General features: G+C 37.4%; 2 long non-coding RNA genes across 4 annotated transcripts in view; one reads left to right on the forward strand and one right to left on the reverse strand.

Moving 5' to 3' along the window:
- LOC111560532 overlaps nt 1–23,137 on the reverse strand; it is a 142,549-nt gene that overhangs the window by 88,761 nt on the left and 30,651 nt on the right. The gene's annotated exons all lie outside the window — the stretch shown is intronic.
- The window catches only part of LOC109499886, a 38,328-nt gene that overhangs the window by 9,492 nt on the left and 5,699 nt on the right, over nt 1–23,137 (forward strand). The window contains exon 3 of one of the 2 annotated variants that reach the window (XR_002742474.2): nt 1,815–2,385. The exons of the other annotated variant lie outside the window; for it this stretch is intronic. This is a non-coding gene — a long non-coding RNA (uncharacterized LOC109499886). Of the gene's footprint in view, nt 1–1,814; nt 2,386–23,137 lie in introns of those variants that run through there. 2 annotated transcript variants of the gene reach the window in all.

Raw genomic sequence — 23,137 nt, forward strand, 5'->3', positions numbered from 1 at the left:
GATGTGGTTTTGAAAGACTCAAATGTTCAACATATACATAAAAAGATATTCATTTCCACTCATCAGGGAAAATGCAAATCAAAACCACAACAAGATGTTACCTTATACCAGTTCTCACGGCAAGTAACAAAAAGAAAAGGAATAACAAGTGATGCTGATGATGTGGAGAAAAGGGACCCCTTGTGCACTGTTGGTGGAATGTACATTGGTGCAACCACACTGACAAGTAGTATAGTGGCGCCTCAAATATTAAAAAGAGGAGGTGCCTGCGCGGCTCAGTCAGTTAAGCATCTGGCTTCAGCTCAGGTCAGGATCTCACAGTTTGTGGGTTCGAGCCCACATCAGGCTCTGTGCTGACAGCTCAGAGCCTGGAGCCTGCTTCAGATTCTGTCTCCCTCTGTGTCCCTCCCCAGCTCATACTCTGTCTCTCTCTGTCTCTCTCTCTCTCTCTCTCTCAAAAATAAACAAACATTAAATTTTTGTTCAAATTACAAATAGAAATACCATATGCTCCAGCAATTCCACTACTGGTATTTATCCAAAGGAGGAAAAAAAAAAAAACCTCACTGATTAAAAAAAAAAAAAAAAAAAAAACAATACATGCACCCTGTTTATTGCAACATTATTTACAATAGCCAAGACATAGAAACATCCATTTATAGATGAATGCATAAAGAAGATGTTGGAGATATTTATTTATTTAGATAGATAGATAGATAGATAGATAGATAGATAGAAAGAAAGAAAGAAAGAAAGAAAGAAAGAAAGAAAGAAAGAATGGAACATTAGTTAGCCAATGAAATCTTGCCATTTGCAACAATATAGATGGACCTGGAGCTTATTATCCTAAGTAAAAGGAGACCAAGACAAATACTATATTGTTTCACTTACAGGTGGAATCTAAGAAACAAACCAAATAAAAACAGTCCTCTAAATTCAGTAAGCTGATGCTTACCATTGGGGAGGTGGTTGTGGGGATGGGAAATTAGATTAATGGGATGAAGACTTCCAGTTACAAAACAAGTAAGTTGGAGAGATGCAAACTGCAGCGTAGGAAATACAGTTAATAATATTGTAATAACACTGTATGATGACAAATGATGACTTACTGTGGTGAGCACTAAGTAATGTATAGAATTTTCAGATCAGTACACCCGAAACTAATATAACACTGTAGATCAATTATTCTTTATAATAAATTTAAAATGAATTAATTAATACAATTGTTAAATGCGCCACATGATACTTGAAAAACCAGAATGAGTATAATTCTGCTAAAAATCTCTGATTATAATTGTCCAGATATAGTTGCAGAACATACGTACTTCAGTTACAAAGGGCCATATAGCTCTTATAATGGCATTCTTCAGGCATGTTACTATGACAACGTATCTGGATGGCTTGCTCTTTTTTATCTTGTAGGGCAAAAATTATCTCAATGGCATTTATTTACTCATTCGATATGTATCAATGTTCTACTAATGCCAGCCATTGGGAAAATTCTACAGAACAAAAGAGAAGTAGTCTCTGCTTTGGCAGGAATACTGACTGCTTACAAAGACAGCTATTAAACTAATATAGAAAATTGTGCTATACAGTTACAAATGATAGTAGGAAAATAACAGGGTACTGCGAGAGGAAATGATTTGGAAAAACTCATTAAATTGAGGTGCAAGTCATTTTAGCATAGGTAATATGGAAATCTTACTGATGCTCAACATATGTGAAATTTTACCCAGAGTTATCTCAGGTCAAACACTAGATTAGCCATTATGCTGTGATCAGAATGCTTTTGTGTGTTTCCAATATTTCAGGATTTCTACCAAGATCCTTGGTTGCACAGTATCATCTATATCAGCAATTTTCGACTTGCCCTCTATCCTAGCACTCATGATGGATGATGGTGATTACTAATATATTTGGATTTATTTCTACCAACTTTTGTGTGCTTCCTTCTTACTCTGCTTGTTCTTTGATTCTCTTTTCTAATTTCCTGTACTCTCTTGTATTGATCGAACTTTCTTTATTAGCTTTTTCCCCTCTACTGGTTTAAAAGTTATGTTTTATATCATTTTTGTGGCTAACTTTAAATTGTGAACATGTATTTGTGACTTAACCAACCCGAAGTCAGTATCTGTAATGCCAAAGAGTACAAGCAGTTTAGCTACCTGTAACTTTCATCACCACTGCCAAACACCCACATGTACATATACATACAACCACACACAATATGTATATTCACAGTAGGTATATTTTTTGCATTGCACCTATACCTTCTCTGTCATTCAAGGCAGTTTATCAAATGAAAGTTAGAATATATCAGACCATCCTAGATTCGACTGCCATTTGTAAAATTAAAAAAAAAAACCTAGTAAACCTTTCCAAGTATGTATTCCTTAACTTTATAACTGGTGACACCTCAAATAATTAGTCATAACTCACCACAAGTGTTTAATTTCTATTGGGTTAGGTTAATTGTATTAAAAACACAACCCATCTCGAAGATACAGACTGCATGAGTTTAGATTCTCTCCCAAAAGTGTTGCGACCAAAGATCTTCTTTCACTCATAGATTCAGGCCAGAACAACCTAGTTCTGCAACAACCACACCATATGGCCAATGCCAAAAAGATGGCTGCTCTGCTGCATTCTGGAAATTTAGTCTTTATCACCGGGAGAGAATGAAGCAGGGCTGTAAACTGGAGGGTATTTCAGCGACATTGATCAAAGTTAACATGTAGAACTCCCATTGCATTCAAGATGTCTATGTTTTATTAGATATATTAGAAAATGAAAAATAAATAAATAAACAAACAAACAAATAAAGTCCTATTAGATACAGTAGGCAAAAATACATGTAGAAAACTAGGTCAAATAGGTAAAAATACATGTGGAAATGTCTCCTGGCTTCATGTAATTTTAACCCAATTCCTTAGAAGATGATTTAGTGACACATATGTACTAATCAAACTATTCAGGGAGTCTATTTACAGGGATTTTATTTACATATTCGATTAAGCATAAGAAAAGATTCAAATATGTGTATTGTCTAATGCGGGCTCTACCACTTATGACCTGTATGACCTTCAAGTAGTGATAACCTTCCAAGTTTTAGTTTTTATATCTCTAATCACATCTATGTTTCACATGATCATGTCTATGAAAAATGAAGTAGAGAAAAGTGATGTAAAGTGTGTGTGTGTGTGTGTGTGTGTGTGTGTGAAAGAGAGAGAGAGAGAGAGAGAGAGAGAGAGAGAGAGAGAGAGAGATGAAAAATCTGGTGTGATACCTAGCAAAGGTCAGACAAACAATAAATGAAACATTTTTGCATAAAAGACAGTGCACAGGGGATGCCTGGGTGGCTCAGTGGGTTAAGTGTTCCACTCTCAATTTTGGCTCAGGTCATGATCTCAGGGTTCAGGAGACTGAGCTCCCATCAGGCTCTGTGATGACTGTGCACAGCCTACTTGGGATTCTCTCTCCCTCTCTCTGCCCCACCCTCACTTGCAATGTCAATGTCTGTCTCTCTCTCTCTCTCTCTCTCTCTCTCTCTCTCTCAAAATAAATAAATAAACGTTTAAAAAATGAAAATAAAACCAAAATCCATTACATAGCATCATAATCTATCCTGACTGAGCTATAACATTTAAACACTGTCACTGAGACATACTCTTGGAGCAATTACAGTACCCGTACAATTCAGAACAACTTTCTGATAGACACTAATCAAATACGTAAATCCTATTACATAACTTTGGAAGACATTTTAAAAACTGAATTATTTAGACAATAGCTAAAGCACGGTATCTGAAAAAAAAAAAAACCTTCCATAAAATCCACCAATTGAAATTTTCAGAAATACTACCTTTATCAACATCATATTTGCCGTATGAAACTTTCATATGCATCCTCACATACCCTTAGATGTCACCCATAATATAAATGTTGACTTAGCTCATCTAAGTCATCATGGAAGCACGGAAAAGCTCCAACTAATTAAAGAATATATGAGGTAAATAAAAGACAAAGATCCTATATTACCATTTTATTTCAAAATTACTTATAAGTATCACCAGCTATAGAAGTTTGAAACAGAATAAACATGTCAAACATTAGATATAAGTTGATGCTATTATGTAAGAAAGCAGAATATATCTGGAAACTATATAATGGTGGGGATATAGGAGAGAAAAAAATGGATTTTCTTACTAAATTGAAGATGGAGATGATAGAGAAATAAATTCATCTAGGAGGCTCAGTGAAATTTTGTGAAATACACTTTGCCCATATACCATTGCATGTTTACAAACCACTGAGGAAAAAACATCATCTTCTGACTGCTCCTTTACTCTTTTCCTGAGAATGAACGTGGAGACTAAGTGTCTTGTCCAGACTCACTTTAGGGAAATATTTTATATCCACTTTTACAGATATAATTAAAAAGATGTAGAAAAGGGACACCTGGGTGGCTCAGTCAGTTGAGTGTCTGACTCTTAATTTCAGCTTAGGTCATGATCCCAGGGTCATGGGATCTAGGTCCATTTGGGCTCTATGCTGAGCGTGGTGCCTGCTTAAGATTCTCTCTCGCCCCTACCCACTCTCGAATTAAGAAGAAAAAAAATAAGGGGTAGAAGCATACAAGATGAACTTTTTACTTTGCAATGGTGTGTACGTTTCCCCTAAATGGAAATACCTGCAGAGTTTAGTGAGACTTGGTTCTGAGTACTGCTTTAAAATCTGTCATTATCCTAAGAGAAGCAAAGAAGACATTCATTTTCAAACAGAGACTCTACTTGGTTACTTAAAACCTAAGAAGACAACGAAAAAGATGAAAATTTAGAGAACCTCGTGGGGCTGGCAAACTTAACCACTAGTTCAGCCATATTGTATGGACTGAGAAGAAAGAAAACCTGTCAGTTGACAGGAAACAGGATGTTCCTTTGCCCTCCCAGAGTATCTACATGCAGAATTGGTAAGCACTGACCAAGAAGCTCAGCACTGCCTGGGTGTTCCTCCAGTACTTTCAAATCACTAATGTCAGTCCCCTCAAATCATCTAGTTCTGGATGAAAGCTAACAGTGAAGACATCAACAGTAGAACCTATTTTATCCTTACTGATATGTTTATATTTCCTTTTCATTCCTGAAAACTAATTTCATACTGTAACATTTAATCACAAATTACATGAAGATAAAGTAAAACAAAAATACATTCTATTTTATTGTAATATGTGTGTTTCATTTTATTCAAATCCAACAGGACTTGTTTTTGTTTTCTGGTAAGTGAAGCAGACCAAAACATTTCCAAGGAAATATAACAAGGGATTATTTGTCATCTCATGTAATAAAATGATTTCCAAACCACAATAAGGAAAACAATATGATTTAGAAATAAATATCATGTGACAAAAAATGTTAAGTAATGATTCAAAATAGACTTGGGTATATGTACATATACATGCATACTCAGGTACATGTACTCAGGATACTTCAGCGAGTACTACAAATCAGTGGAAACTTTATCGATTATGGAAGGTAAAGTAAGGGACATTCTCATTTCACATAACACATTATTTCCAAATCAACAGGAGGTATAAATGAACAAAAGAGGCAAATAAACAAACAAAAACACAAAAGACAGGGATAATATATAAATAATAACCCTATGAACTTAAGGTTTTGATGAGTTTAATAGTACAATCATTGAACTTCACAAAATAAAATTTATTGATAAACCTGAGAAAAGGAATTTGTATAATATGGGACTATCTGCTACACTTTTGTCTACCTGGCTAACAGTTTTAATATGTAAAGAGTTTATAAAAATTAATAAGAAAAAAAATGATTTGACAACATCAGAAATCATCCCAGCTATGTATTTCATTTCTATAAAATAGGGGATTATAGGAGTATCCTATTGTTTATAGGGGTCTTATGAGGATCAAGCAAATCAATAAAAGTAAAACCCTCAGAATGGTGCTTGGTGTTCACTAAATGTTAGGGAAAAAATACCTTGTTAATAGATTCACAGAGAAAACCCACAAAAGTGCAAGAGATGGTAAGTGAAAACTGTTAGCCATACTACTAAAAAATACAGAAATAAAATAAAAAGAAATTTAAATTCCAATAATATAAAATGAGTTTACCATAAAAGTTATGTTTTGAAACAAAGATGTGTAGTGCAACCAAGGCACTATGCAACAGATACTCTCAGCCAGTTTTACCGAACACATGAATTAAACACCATTTTTCTGAAAAGCAGTTTGGTAGTATTTATCAAGCATATTTTTAAAAAAATATGTATTACCCTAAGGAAACGGTCATTTTAAAAAAAATGCAGGCAAGATATATACCCAAGGTCTATCATATTTGCATTTATTTACAATAAGAAATTATGTGGATGCTTAATAAGAGGGAAATTGTTGCATCCACGGAGATGATGATTTATATAATAGTATGCTTTTGTTAATATCATATTTACTTTATGTTAATATCATATTTACTTCAAGACATGTGGAAGTATAATTACTTTCATTTATATACATTTCTCCATTCATTCAACTATTTGTTATGCTAACGGAGTATATATTACGTAGCAAAAAAATATGTATCATACTAAATACATAAATACTAAAACAGTAAATATTAAAGGAAGGCGCTATAGAAAGTTAACAGACCTTATTCTTAATATATAAGGAATATGTAAAATTTTAATTTTCTCCTTTTTAAAATTTTCTACTTTCAATAGTAAGAAGGCATAACTTCTAAAACTCTTTCTTTTTAACCTTTCCAACTAGCAACATATTAATATATGTAGCTATTAAAAGCCAGAGTTAAAGCCTAGAGATATCTGAGTCAGACTATTGCTCTGTGCATTGTTTATAAGATCAGCTCCTCAATTTGTAAATCAATAAGTGTAAGCTGAGTTGTTTTGAGCTTTTCCTTGGGCTTTGCTATTGCACTGGAGTATAACTAGGATTGTTTAAAAACATTGATTTAAGACCCTGAGTTTTAAGAGTAAACAAAAAATCAGTCTTACAGATTTATTTTAGCTTGCCACCTCACATTCCGAACTGGAACTATACCAATCTGAGAAAAAATAAACATACAGATTTGTCTTTTAAAGATCAGATGTCACCCCCCCCAAATAGTTAGTACTTGGTAATTCTTACTGAAAATAAGAATCCTCCCATTCCTACCTCATGTTAATGAAGACAAGAAGAATGGATTCAGATCATCATAGAGGCCCAGTATATCCTAGTATGTCAACAGACAGGCAAACTCCAGGAACAGACTGGGTTTAGTTCAGAAAGAGACACAAGGCAAAGGAAAATTTAATGCGACACATGCCACTATTATTCAACAAAAAAATAGTCAGGAGCTGTCTCATAGAGAATAACAGAAGGTTGTAGGTTCAAAAGAGGTATTTAGTCAAAATAAATGGCACCGTAAAGTTACCAAGCAGCACTCTTAAGAGATGTTTTGCCCAAGTTCAAATGATTTTGAGCTCATTTTAAATGTGGGACAGGTTGAGGTTGGCCCAGTATGTTACAGAAAAGGAGTGGGTGAAGAAAGGTGATTAAGCCCTCTGCCATTTATCATAGGAACTTTAAGAGTGAGCAGTATTTCCCATGATAGTTTAGAAAAGAAATTTGAATGGCTCCTATAGGAAGTTCATAGCCACTGAAAGGTGGGCAGGGGGAGAAGAGCTCAGAGAAGCAGAAAATGTAAATAAAAGACCCGATGTCTAAGGGGCAGAGGTGTCATTGAAGACTTTTTTATAAAGGGGAATGGCATGTTCAGGTTTGCGTTTTATAAAGATTATCTCAACTGGTATGTTGAAAATGGATTGGTCAATATGGGAGGCAGAGGGGACAGCGGAGGAGTGGTCAGGGGATGATTGCCTGCCCTAAGGTTGGAGGAGAACAATCAGAAAGAAGTGGACAGATGGGGGTGAGTTTCATGAAGTCACAAAAGCCACCTCTGGTGGCTGATTGAACTTGGAAGATGTGACAAAGAGAGAGAAGAACCGAGCTGGAATGTTGGTTTTTCTTGGATATTTGGGGATGTGGTCACTCACTGAGAATGAAACATCAAGTGAGAGACAGGCTGGTCACATGTGGACAAGAGGAAAATGACAGTTTCAATACGGGAAAGGTGGAGATAGCCAATAGATGGTTAGACATAAACGTATGGACCTCAACAGAGAGGTCTGGCCCAAGAGCAAGTTCTGCGATGGATATGAAGGGGATCATCTAAGAAGAGAAAAAACTCTGATGTAAAGAAAGAGGGGCTTAAGAAGGAAAAGTCGCAGAGAGCGGAGATAGACAAGAAAATGGCCGTGCCATTGAGGTTAAAGAAATATGTTAAGTATTAATGAAAAAGAGTATCGAAGAAATACAATCATCTTTAATCCACCATCATCTATATATTATTGTAACAATAAGGGAGAAGGAAGTTTCCATTACTTTCCATCACTAACTTTTGGAAGCTTTCATTTCGTCTGAGCAATATGTTTAGTGATAATATATTAATTTAAGACAATCATACGTTTGTTTGCTTTTCAAATGGGTGGAGGTTGAGGTGGGGCGGTGGGGGGGGGGGAAGGACTGTTTTAAACCAGATATACCAAAGGATCACTTAGGAGGTGATTTCTGAAGAACTCTACCAGATGCACAGTCTAATGAATATTTCCTCCAGGAAACCCTGATGGGTCTACAGCCCCTCTGTGTGTACATCTGGCTTCATTTGCAGCCTCTTGGTCCCAACTCCAGCGTGACTGTTAACTTTAGCAATGCTGCCCATAGAGCTGATGCCTATTAAAGCCAGCCAATTACATTACTCAATTAATTGTATGAGAATATTTAACCAAGCAGAGCCTATTTATAGATTGTACTTCCTAAATAAAAGTGTCTGTCCAAAATGGGAAATTTGTTTCCAGATAATCCTTAGAGATGGCGGTTAGCATATGACCCCCTGCTATTATTTTTTTTAGGATTCACATCCTGCGTTTTCTAAATCCTTTCGAAGTCTCAAAGCAGGAAACAATAAATTCTTTGCCAAGTATTTCTTTAGCAGAATCAGCAAATCCACCTCCTCCAAATGGCAGAAGGATGCAGATCCTGGTCATGTTTTTATTATCCTGCTCTAATGAACCGAGTCCAAATTTCTAAAATGTGTGTTCTCTGTTTTAGGCTGGAGTCCCTGAGATTTGTAATCCTAAACTAGAGCCAGAGACTGTTTTCCTATCAGCAAAACAGAGGAAACCATATTTGCAAATTCTTCAAGATCTCCCAAGCCAATCTGTTACAAAAATGAAAACTATTATTATGACAAGACTTAGCCCATAATTTATTTGTTGTGCCACAGTAATCTCCTTATTTATTCTGATTGAAGGCAATCACAAGTCTGTTCAACACTTAGAGTAAGTGGAAGTAAGCCAAATCCAGTCTAAACACTGAGAGCAGAAAACACTCGCACCAGGATTATTTCAGGGTAAATGCCTGAGTGTGCAAGGTGGCCTGGAAGTAGACCTTGAGAGTGAGGACAAATTTGATTCTTATATTAGAGTCCAGAAATTGAGATTTCATCGTACCCCAAAGAAAGGTGTTTAGCTTCATCCAATGTAATGAGCAGAATCCAGCTATCACTGTCGAAGAATGGCCTGGATCATAAAAATGCCTAAGAGACAGGAAAGTTTTTCATATTTTGCATACCTCTCTCCCATTTACTCCCACTCCTTCCCTCAAACAAGCGACCCCGCTCAGCTATGGATGAAGCTCTTCAATGGCTGTAAAGCTGGTAGTTTTTCTAATGTCAGGCTACCTAAATCAGTCTAAAATTCACATTCATGTATTTTTTTGGACTTTTTCCTTGTTCAATTCAAAGTTTATTGAATTCAACTGCTCAAACATTGTGATCTTTTTAAGGTTATTTTAGGATAACCTCTTGTGGACCTATGTACACATCCGGAGACCAAAATAACTTTAATGGATGAAGGCTATTGAAAAACTGACCTGTTAAACCATTTCAGCTAATTATGTCTTGGTGTGAGACAACTGTTATTATTAGTTGGGTTTGGGACAACGAAGGAACGAACACACCCCTTTTCTAACCACATCCTCACCAATGGCAATTTCTCTTTTTAGAATTCCTAAAGATATTAGATCTTTCTTTAAAAATATTGTTCTTTAATATGAAAAGTTCTCCCTGTGCAAGAAAGATAACTCTCAGAAATTAGTCCTGGGTTACTGCCATTACTTACTAAAGCAATGAAGAGACATAGCCAGGGAAAGTCCCTTGAATGTGTAGTGTGTCAGATAATGGAGCCATCTTGGTGGGGAGAACGTTTTAAAGAGTATCTTTGCACTGCTTTACCTTTTGATGAGCCTGTTTGGGAGTCACACATGGACCTCCCCATAAATGCTAAAAAGGCATTTCTCTACATAAAATTATGATTGATTCTACCCTTCACAGTCAGGAGCCAAGAGAGAAGAGCAATGGATTTCAATAGCTAGAAAGTCCCCACCACAAAGACCTATATAATAAGTTTTATGTAAAGATATAAAGGATATATCTCGAGAAGATCACAATTCTTCTCTGAAACCTAAATTGCTCTTCCTTACAGATTAAATGGTTTCACTAAAATAGCTCTGTACATAATGCTTGCACTTAACTCTCTCAATTCCCAACTGCAACGTACGTTTTCCAACTAAGGTCATTCTTGTTTATCAACCAGCACAGCTATGTTAATGATTACACCATTTAACCTAAGACCATTCTTTGTCTAGTACCAATGCTTGGAAGAACCTTATGACATCTCTGCATTTCAGATCAAGCTTACTCCTGAGGCTCTGACAGCTAGAGTTTGACTCTGTAAATTCTTCATCTGAGCACAGATAACAGAGGCTCCAGGCGTTTTTCTCTGGCATTCTTTGTATCCTATGGGTCACCATTACTTGAATCTGCCTTCACTTTTGACTTCCTAAGGTGGTTGCCCTGAGCACAATCCTTGACCCCTGTCTTCCTTAATCCAAGTGACTGAACTTCTGCAGGACTCTTCCCATTGCCACTGTACTCATTGGGGAAAGATCTGTCAATTCACTCCTAATGTCACTCGTTATCTGGGGGCACAAACATAAAGAACACGATTCTCGTGAGTTTACAATGTTCATGGCTGGTTAAGAGCAGCACTAATTAAAGAAATCTAAAGCTGGGTTCAATGGAACCAGATCTAAAATGAAAAAAAATAAAAAATAAAAAATAAATAAATAAATAAATAAATAAATCAGATTCCCTAGAGATCTAGAGAATGAAGAAAGGTTTCTCAAGGTCAAGATAAAAGAAACATCAAGAAATGTGATAGGATAGTAGAAATAAAAACTACATCAAGACAGTTAAACCTGCACCAAGATTCTCAGTTGTCTGAACTCATGATTTTATAGCTCTGTTAGGGATAAAGAGAAAAAAATAATGATCGATGTATTTATGTTCAGTCTTCCCTCTCTCAATCACCTTCTTTGCTTATAGAGCCAAGTGTATTCATGAAATTCCACCGTTGAATGAAAATCGATAGCTGTTTTAAGTTTTTCAAAAATCGGTCCTTAATCCGCCATATGAAGCCCTTTTCCTTACAAAGTAGTGACCTTGTTAAGTAAATTTTGGGCTTTCCATGCCCAAAATGGTCTCATTTTGTGACCATTCATAATTTCATTCTATTATTACTAGGACTCAGTTCCGTGCATCTTAATGTTATAATCTTGCTTTGAAGTAAACAATACTTTTTTTTTTTTGAAAAGAAAACTTTCCCTTATCTCTTTCTTTCTCCACCAACCTTCCTCCATCCCATCCACTCCCAAGTAAAGACTGAATGGGTAGGTCCTCAAGGGCCTAAAAAAGAGAGAGAGAAGGGAAAGGTTTTCTTCCACCTGGTGTTGAGGTTGGGAGCAATAGGGGAGAAAGAGCTTTCCTGTGTGACATACCAGGACTGTTTTGAACACCCTCTCTGCTCTTGGCTGCTCTTTTAGCAGGGATTATCTTTCTGTGACAGATATATAGATGACATCTCACATCATCCTGACATAGGCTGTGTTTGTGTGTTCTTAAAAGAGCACCCCACCCCTGCCCGTACACACCACGCATGTGAAATCTGGCTTGGGTTTGACCTTCTTCCACATCCATACTTAACCTCTACCACTGGTAGGACAGACTTCTGGGATCCCACAGCAGCATTAGGATCCTGGGGTACATGGATAATAAATAGAATAGGGTGAGGACCCTTTAGATGGTTCATGTGAACCAATTTAAAAACCATCTATTTTCTCTGTAAATGGGTAGAGGTAATAACACATCAAAATTAGATGTTTAGAAGCTCGAAGAGACATGTGTTCATTAGTCTATTTTTGGGTGTCTACTGATTGCTGTTTTAATGCTGCCAATTGTTTCTTCTTACTGAAGATAGAGAATTAAATTCCCATTTGTTGGGCCTCTGTATCTTGTTCATGGAATAAGAAAAGCAAACAAAACCATTCTATGGACCCTGTGCTTGTGTGTAGAAAAACACCGAGCCCATTTTAGAACACAGAGGCAGAGAAGATGAGCAGCTGAAGTGCTTTACCCAAAAAGACTCAGGAAAGTGGAAATTTGGCAAAGTGGAAATTTCTGGTAGGAGGTAGGAAAATTATGAGAATCCAGAAACCTGAGGTTTGGCACTCTCACTAGATGCCAAGAATACTGTAGGAGAAGGACAAAGATACCGTGTATGCTTTCTCTGGAGAGCCTGAAAAATCCTGCAGGAGGGAACAAGATAGTGCCCCAAAACTTCCACAGCCATGTTTGTCTGATAAATGACTTATGCTGGTTGTTTATTAAGGGGGGAAAATTGGCACAAGGCTAGCAGATTGGAAACAAATATCAACAACAAAAGTTCAAGATAATCACTTTCCCTTGATCAGCATCTACACTGGAGTGCAAACCCCCAAAACACACACACGCGCACGCACACACACACAACACAGAAAATTTTGCAATGGTCATTTCATTGATGTAGAAGCAGAGCCACGGTTATTTTCATTTTATAATCACACAGAGTTGCTAATAAAACCAAGCATGGTTGAACTATCATGTGGTACCATTAGATTAAGTTATCTCTAAAACAATACTGATAATTACACTGTATATAGTGAGCCCTTGTGATCAAAAAAGATTCCAAAATCCATTACGAAAAGTCTACAAGTATATTTTTCATTACTTGACCAGCTATGGTTTCAAAATAGTATTTTACTATATACCTTTACAATCAAATAATAAACTGACAAAGGCAGTATCACATTGGAAGATAGTACGAAATATAATCTTAATTGTTTTGAATATTCAGATAATATTTTGTATATTCAGATAAGAAAGCATCATAAAAATTTTTGTGCAAGGCTTTTTAAACATAAGGTCTTAGTGCCTGTATATTCCTATTTTGCCTTTTTTTTTTTTTTTTTTTTTTTTTTGGCTTGTGATGATCTTTAATGCAGTGGAGAAAATTCTCCTCTTGATTCCAGCTGGAGAAGCTGGTATCATTATGGAAACTTGATTTCCTATTATTATTGGAATGGTAAGTGCAAATATTGAGGGAATGTTCAATTTTGTTTTGAGACAGACCTCCCTCCCAGCCCTCTGCCATCAGCTTCAAGAAAAATGCTGTTTGAATGAAATGCTTAAGACATGCTATCTATTTCTGAAATTAGCACAAAGGGCGAATTGCAGGATTCATTTAAATCATCTGTTTCACTGCCACAGGAAAAAAGAGAACTCGGTATTATGGCTTTTCTTAAATATGGAAAGTCTACGGATAAGATTGTCAGGCTTTGCTATGTTAAGCCCCACTATCAAATCCGGATAACTCTATATGCAAATGACATGCTTATATGGGATCTTCATCTCTGATCTAATATTTTCATTTTAAAATGAGCTAGCTAGAGGTTCTCTGAATTCATTTTTCCTATCTCTTTATTCTCATTCAAATTATTATGTTAACATTGTTCTATTTATTAGAACACCTTCAGCTAAGGATATTAAAAGGCTTTGACAAGCATGAATTAAATCTCCCTTAAAAAACCAGTTGGCATAAAGCTGAGATAGAACGACAGGTGGGTCAGACAAAGAAAAAACAATGTCGAGGTTAAATTCCCCTGCTCAAGGTCAATCAGAAAGGAAATAGTCAGTGTCTACCCGATATCCAAGAGGCTAACTCTTTGGAAATGAAGGACCCAAATGGTCAAGTGACACTATTCAGACAAATTCCTTGCAAGGCTAAACTTTGAAGCAGAACAAATAGTCTTACACAAAAGAGTTTCTGACAAAGGCAATTTCGCAAGTACATAAAATTGACTCTCTCTTAAGTACAGTTAATGAATGGGCCTCATAAGTGTGTATTTTTAGGATACTTGTTGGCACTGATCACACAAGGCTGAGAGTCCTGAGAGCGACCAGTACAATCTCTCCAGTCTTGGTATATAAGAAATTAGGAAAAAGCTAGAGCAGTCTAAGTTTGCCAAATCCATGGACCTGTCATTTTTCTTGTTATAGTGTGCCAGGTACGTCTCTGACAACAACAACAACAACAACAACAACAACAACAACAACAAAAGGAGTACATGAAAGCACAATATAGTACACCTCTACAATTTCCTTTGGTTAAACATAAAAACTTGTATAATTCAAAGTCACATCAATGCATCCAGGGAGATTCACACATTTGCATTAAGGACTTCCTGTTAAAAATGGAAAGTACATTGCAGCATCATTTATGGATCCCTAAGTGAGAAAGTTTCACTGACTTGAATATTTTTAAATAGACATTAGATATATGAATAATAGAAGAAAAAGTTCATCATGATCTAGAGGCAGCTATGTTCCACAGGAAAATTCCAGCCACCAAAGTGCAAAGACAAAATGAGTGGCATTTCTTGCCACACTAAATATTGACAATATGCCCTTAGAGCCTACTCGAAATTGTTTGTCGGGATGTCAAATAGAGGGCATACTGACCTTTAGAAGTAGGGCTTCAATGGACAAGAAGGCCGGATGGGGCAAGTGTCAAGCATCAGAATGACTTTAACTTAAGAACAAACTAGCCTTGACCCCAACAAAACCCAGAGTCTAGCCAGAGGCCCATTACAAAAATATAATATAAAGATAAATAAATAAATACTATAATTATTTTATGTGTGCCTTTACGTTTCAGCAGAATGTCTATCCAGAGATAAATAGTTAATAAGTTATGGTTTACTGACATTTGGAATACTCTGAAATATTTAAAAACATTAGACATATTGAAGCTCATGGACAAGATCTATTTTATATTGTAAACCGTAGAACATCATTATGCCACATTCTAATTTACTGAAGGAAACACCTATGCTAAATACAAGTGTATGCTTCTATGAGAAATTAAAATTTACAGATAAAGATTCAAGTGTAAACATTACTTGCCACTATAGAGGAAAATGGGATTGAGAAGCCAAGGGAGAGTTTCAGGTTTTATTTTCCTCCATATTCAAAGGTTTCAGAATGAGCCTTCCCACAACGTGCCACCCTGGCATATGGATCACTCTGAACTAAAGTCAAGCGAGGTCCAAAGGACTCAGGGAGAGCTTGTATGCCCCTTAACTACCTGAAAGAATTGAGACAGAGGCCATGGTCCAGGAAGAGAATGGCTACCAAAGATATCTATAACGAGTATGGACTATGTATGGGGAACGGTGTCTGGGACAAAGCTCAGCTCAGTGGAGCCTGGAGACAAAATTCTTCCCTGTGTCCTATTCTCTGTGCATGGCATGGCCAACATTTGTTTACCAAATAATTGTTCTTCGCATCTTCCTTTAACTTGTATCCCTCCCCTTTGTAGTCTCAGGCATCTACCCCTTTCTCCTTAGCTCAGGATGGCATGTAAGCCTCAGTGCCTGATGGCCTGTGGGATCTCAGATTCTTAGGGGGTTCCAGGACATGCATAATTAAGTTTGTTGTCCTCTTGTTAATCTGTCTTATACCACTTTACCAGGTGAGGGATCTAGAAGGGTAGAGGAAAAATTCTTCCTCCCTAACAGTATATATTATTTTAATGCTTAGAAATTGAGCATCTATTTGATCAATTTTTATGATTTTATTTGATCAATTTTTATATGACTTCAAAGCCAGCATAGCATCGTAGTTAAGACTAGAGGCTCTGGAGTCATATTTCCTGTGCTCAAATCCATGTTATATCTAGCTGTATAACCTTGGATAATGTACTCTTTGTGCCTGTTTATCCACAATCAAAGGTCGATAATAATGGCTCAATCTCATAGAGTTATGAGAATTAAACAATTTAGAGTAAGTTCTTTGTTTAGAACCATCCCCAATAGGTAAAAAGAAGTTAAATATATTGGCTATTATTATTATATTAGATGATTCTGATAATGACAGTGATAGCAAAGAAAGCATCTGAGAAGAATCTTGTAGGTATGAAGTCAGAAACAAAATTCAAGAGGCGATTTAAGCCATGGCAACATTTAATTTTAAAAGATAGTAAGGCATGGAGCCTGGGTGGTTCAGTCAGTTAAGAGTCCGGCTCTTGATTTCGGCCCAGGTCATGATCTCACAATCGTGGGATTGAGCCCCACATTGGACTCTGTGATGAGAGCACAGAGCCTGGTTAGAAGTCTTTCTCTTCTTCTCTCTCTTCCCTTCCTCCCATCAAAATAAAGAAAGAAAGATGTTTTAAAAATGATACTAAAGCAATCAATTTGGTACTCTGAGAAACAAAGTGAATTTTATGAACTTATATAATCAGAATGTCATTAAAGTATTTAAGAAACAAATAGGACCTATAGCACTTTCAGGGTCCAAGATAGCAGCATAGGAAGATCCTGCATTCACTTCCTTCCTCAGACACACAAAATATCCACTACAAAGAAAGGAATTCCTCTTGAAAAACCAGCTGACTCAACAGCTTCTGCACAACAAAGGATGGAGACACCACAGAGACAGGGAGGGGTAGGAGACATGGAGCCAAGGGAATGATTGGAACCCCCACCCCCTACCTGCAGTAGGGAGCGACTGCCATCACTGAGGTGCCCACATACAGATTCACCTGCCTTTGGGCACGGCAGAACAGTTTAAAGGCAACTAGAGTTAAGGTAAGGAAATCTACTCAGTAACCCTAGAGCAGCTGCCAAATAACAACAGAACTGCAGAAACTTTCCAGAATCAAAGGTGCTGGCAAACACACTATTTACATCTGCCCTCCACCTTGACAGCACAGACAGGAGCAGGATCCAGGAGGTTCTACCTGGCCTGCTAGGGCTAGACTTAACAGATACAGACAGAATATTAAATCCAAGAACAGTCAAATACACCTTCTCTCAGATTCAAACGGAACATTCTCCAGAATAGATCACATGTTGGGCCACAAAACAATTCTCAATAACTCTAAGAAGACTGAAATTATATCAAGCATCTTTCCTATGATATGAAACTAGTATTAATTACAAAAAGCAAACTGGACAAAACAGAAATACATGTAGGCTAAGCAACATGCTACTAAAACAAATGTGTTAATACAGAAATGAAAGAGAAAAATCATACAATACCTTCAGACAAATGAAAGGGGAAATAACATCAGATCACAATCTTTGGGATGCCACAAAAGTAGTTCTACACAGGCCTCACTCAAGAATCAACAAAAACCTCAAACAATCTAACCCCACAACTAAGGAAACTAGAAAAAGATGAAGAAACAAAGCATAAAGTTAGTAGGAAGAAGATAAGATCAGAGCAGAAATGAATGAAATAAAGATTTAAAAAAGTAGTAAATATCAATGAAAATAACTGGTTCTCTGAAAAGATAAACAAAATTTAAAAACTTTTAGCCAGACTCATCAAGAAAAAAGACAATCTTTAAGAGAAGACCTAAAGAATCTAGAACAGAGAAGAGGACAGTGTTTCAGAAGGAATCAAGGCCCAGTGACAGCTGAGGAAGTTTGGAGAAACATTTTCCAGGGATCAGAACGCCATAAACTGAAAGGTCTAGGAGACATTACCCAACTTGCAAGGTAACAAGTAATGTTGCCCTAATTTCATGGACACTGAAAGGAAACACAAGATTCCTGGGTCAGAGACACAAGATGGTTTACTCGTCACTGAAATAGTAGTAGCCAGAGAATCAGCCTTTGCACTAGTTCCTCAAGCCCTATTTCCAACAGAATGAAAAAAAAAAAAAAAAGGAACACCTTCAAAAGCACTGGGGTTAAAGGGGGAATGTGATACTACTCCAAAATAAGCCTCTTCAGCACTTATTACTTTAGACTTCTTTTGAGTATAGTTGACACACAATGCTAGTTTCATTGTGTGCGCAATTAGTGATTCAGCATCTCTATACCTTATGTTATTTAAGTTGGTTATTTTTGAGAGACAGCAGACATAGGTGCAACTCTCAAAACTGAGTAGAAGTTACCCTTTTGTAAGAGACTTTGACATTTTTAAGGGAAATTTCCATTGGTAAGGGTGTCTCCCTCTCTGTACCAGGAAGGATGCCTCTTAATCTCTAGGGACTCTCATCAGTGGAGAAGGCAATGACTTAAATCTGCCTAGCAACCTTACCCTGTACTGTGGTTTTCCTGGTAATCTCCCTTAACTGGCCTTCCCTTCATCCCCCAACACTTTGTCTATAGCTGGAGATGGTATTTAAGGTGGTGGCTTGGACTATTTCAGGGAATTACTCGGTTTTCCTGGGTATTTCCCATGTATACAAGAGGTATACATGTTATTAAACTGTTTCATTTCTCCTGTAATTTGCTTTTAATAACAGGGAGGGTCTCAGCCAAGGACCTCGAAGGGTTGAAGGATTATTATTTTTCCTCCTCCACAGGGTACATCACAGGAGAAGATCCCTGACCTTATAAATTCATACTTTTTTTTTTTTTAATTTTATTTATTTTAAGGAGGGGGAAGGGGGAGAGAGAGAGAGAGAGAGAGAGAGAGAGAGAGAGAGAGAGAAAGAGAGAGAAAAGAGCACGATTGGAGGAAGGGCAGAGAGAGAGGAGAGAGAGAATCCCAAACAGGCTTCATGCTCAGCATGAACCTGATGTGGGGCTTGATCTCAAGACCATGTGATCATGACCTGAGCTAAAATCAGGAGTCGGACACTCAACCAACTGAGCTACCCAGGCACTCCTAGAATGCATACTTTTTATAATGGACAGTTATCTGTATAATCTTTGCCCCAGAGGAAGATATTATTTTTATTATAGTCAATAGAAAACAAATGACCCTTTGCTCTCGAGTTAGAAACTATCTTCTACAACTGCACCTTACATAAACGTATCTAAAAAGATATTAGAGAACAAAGGCAGGCAGTGTCTCCACTCATAAGACATGCACAAACTCAAAACACCCATGGAGATTTTTCTCCATACACAAGTATCAACTCCTGAGAGAGCCACCCTTGAGGTCTTTTATATCCATAAGAAAGACAATGACATGGAATGGGCGGGTAGTCAATCCTGGATTATCAGGAGCTGAGGATAGAAGCCATTAGCAAAAGGGAAGGCACAATCTTGTTCATAGGAGTTTCAGCCTACCAGACACAGCAAAGGAGAGTTACAACTTGCTGATGATCTCTGAGGACACCAGGAAATAGACAGCATTTAAATTGATACTAACTTGGGTGCCTAAGTGGCTCAGTCGGTTATGCCCCCAACTTCAGCTGAGGTCATGATCTCGCAGTTCCTGAGTTCCAGGCCCGGGTCAGGCTCTGGAATGCTTCATATTCTATGTTTCCCTCTCTCTCTGCCCCTACCACTCCTGCCATTTGTGTTCTATCTCTTAGAAACAGTAAGTTAATAAACTTAAATTTAAAAAAAAATGATAATGACTTAACCAATCAGATATGGGATTGAAGGTATTCAGTTGGAAGGAAATATAGAGTCGAACCTTGGAACTAAATCAAAGGTATGATTCAGCACACACGAAGAAAACAACTTATGCTGGTGAACATTTTAATGTTCTGTTCTCAAAGCACTACCTCCTTGTTCCTCTCTCTGGTGATAGAGTAACTTGCAAATGCGCAGCAACGCTGTCTTCAACTGAGAGAAATGGTGGTCATTTCATAGGTGACAGAGGAGATATGCAAAGAACTGAATACAATCCATACTCCAAAGACACCTAATATCTCCACTGGCTAACAGAAAAAGTCTTTAATAAAGTCTACCTGGAGTTTCAAACACAGACACAAGACCAACAAAGTTCAGGAATTTAAAAGCAACCTTTCATAACTAGGCAAAGTATCGATTCTCTTTATTACAGCTTTGATACTAGAAGAAATTATTTATTTAAAAATTTTTTTAACATTTATTCATTTTTGAGAGAGACAGAGTGTGAGTGGGTGAGGGGCAGAGAGTGAGGGAGACACAGAATCTGAAGCTCTGAGCTGTCAGCACAGAGCCTGATATGGGGTTTGAACTCATGGAGTGCGAGATCATGACCTGAGCTGCAGTCAGATGCTTAACTGGCTGAGTCACCCCGGTGCCTTTGTACTAGGAGAATTTAATTGTGAATTTCCTTTAGCTTTCTGTCCCTTTCTCCTAACTATACAAATGCAATGGACTTTCATGAATGGTAACAGATCCCAGTCTAATACAACATGTCTTGCTGTGACATTTACAAACACACAGCTGTGGTAACAGATAAATCTGGCTCAGTGTTTATTTTCTAAGTGTGTGAAAGGAAATGGAATGTTCCTATTTAATAAAGCTCATATAGCTCTATAAATGTAAACAGTACGATGAAACTGTCCCTGAGAGAAAAAAAAAAAAAAAGTGATCGTATCACCTGAAATGTCCCTTATATAATCTAACGTTATGTCGTGTGAGTGTCTCACACAACATGATCTATAGCTGCTTAGAATCACGTAACACTGAATTGCATTTTCTTTAATTCATATATTTGGAAAATGTGAAAGGACTCCAAATATATGCATCATGTTCAAAACTTCTATTAAAAATTCAGATGAAGAATAAAACGATGGGGTTGTTATCAACATAGTCCTAGAAAGACTTGATCATTACAGACGCCTTTGAAAATACAGCTTTAGAGATTTTCAGTGATAAACCACCTCTGAAATACTTTTAAAATCTCCTGAGGATTACACTCAACAGCCAACTAGTCCTTCCATTACACTTTTCATTCTTTCTACACCCCATTTCCATCTTTTCCAATTACACTGTTTCCATGGCACACACAGCTATCTTGACTTAGAAAATGATAAATATAAAGCGAGGAACACATTCATGAGAGGAACGGGGGACACGAGTGAACAACAGCAACACGAAAAAAACACGATCTTTTTGAAAAGTTTGTTTTTAGAATGCAAGTAAAATTCCTCTCTAGGCTCACCTTAACAGCACAAGCACTAACGTGCCTAGCTGTTCTCAGCACAGAATGTGAGGACGGGGCAATTTGGCATGGGTCCTTAGACATTTTTGACTGTTATGATTTGAAGGAGAGGTTCCTACTGGCGTCGAGTGGGTAGAGTCTTGGGATGTTGCTAAACATCCCACAATGCTCAGGACAGCCCCCAAACAAAGAATCATCCAGCCCAGAACACCAACAATGCTGAGGTGGCGAAGACCAACCTTAGATTAACATATCGCCCCAACAGCATTCCAAACTTCTTATTCTCTAGGTCTTTCCCTTGAGCAGATTTGTGATTCCCGTGATAGACCTTTTCTTCTAAAGCACCACTTGCTTATGATTCAACTAATTTATGTCAACTATTCTAACTCCTACAGCCTGTTCTTATAGTCATAAGCTGGATTTCTTGACTTATTATCGCCAGTTTATGACAGCGCAAAAGCACTGACCGGCTCTCTACTTCCTAACCATACAACCAGCCTTTGTGGCCTATAGCCCTCCGCCTGGTTCTTTCTGGAATATTCTTTGAAAAACAACAAAATCCCAGGCATGGCATCTGTGGCTGCCCATTCTCTGAACCTTAATAGGCCCTTTAGGCTCCTAAGTCGCTATTGAAAATCTCTCAGCATGTTAGTTAAACCACTAGTCAAAACTGGTGATATACCTATGGGGGGGGCAGGGGTCAAGCCACCCTCATCACAAAGTATGCCTCAAGAACTGATATCATCAAGAATCTAACATTGAGGCCTTCATGTCCAAGGAGTTCAACCAACATTTATTTTGGCAAGAAAGACAACAATTAACCGCTTGGATTTTTCCCGAACTGTTTTTGTTTCTTAGTTTGTTTTTGTTTCTGTTTTTTTAATTCCTGGATCTGTCTGCATGCTTACACTGGATTGTTAACAGCTGATGTAGAGGTGATGGCGTGAACGCTTGGATGTGCTGAGTGAGCAAATTGCTTTAGGATTTACAGGTTTGTTCCCTAAGCTGTTGGGAATGCTCTCTGCTAAGCTTCCTTCAATGCCCAAGCTCTCCCTGGGACATGAAGAGAGTCACCTTGGCAAAGGTCAACCTAAGCATCCAGCATACAATGACCGAGCAAGGGTACAAGGGCCAGACCCCAAATGTGGACACCTCAGATGGGCAATCCAAGCATCAAACCCCTCCTGGGGTACGCTGAGGTTTTGGTATTACTTCCTGCTAGCTCAACTTCCTGCTCTGCATAATCCAGTTTTCTACCCCCACAGGGACATTCTCTCATAAACCTTCTGCAAATGAATCTGTACTTCAGAGTCTCTGAGAAGTGACCTGAAGCCTCAAATCTGTTAGATCACCTTGTTCTTACAATGTACAAGAAAAAGAAAAAACATTTTCTACAAGAATACCTATTATATATAAAAATAGGTAGTGCTCACGACAGGGAAGATGAAATTGGGAGTTAGACCTTCATTGTTCAATAAAATGCGTTCAACCCAGATGAGGGCTCTCTTTTCCTTCTACATGCTAAGGATTTTAATAGAAGGCTATATTTATTTCACATCCTAACACAGATTCAGTGTACTGATTATTTGTTGAGTACAAATGGGGAAGGGTCTAATTTTGCTAACAGTTCTTTCTTCTTCTTTTTTTTCTTTTTGACAGAGCGTGGATTGATGGGCCACCAAGCTAATTTATAGGTCCCGCTGTGTAAGATAGTT

Source organism: Felis catus, chromosome A1 (assembly GCF_018350175.1).
Source record: "Felis catus isolate Fca126 chromosome A1, F.catus_Fca126_mat1.0, whole genome shotgun sequence".
NCBI lineage: Eukaryota > Metazoa > Chordata > Mammalia > Carnivora > Felidae > Felis > Felis catus.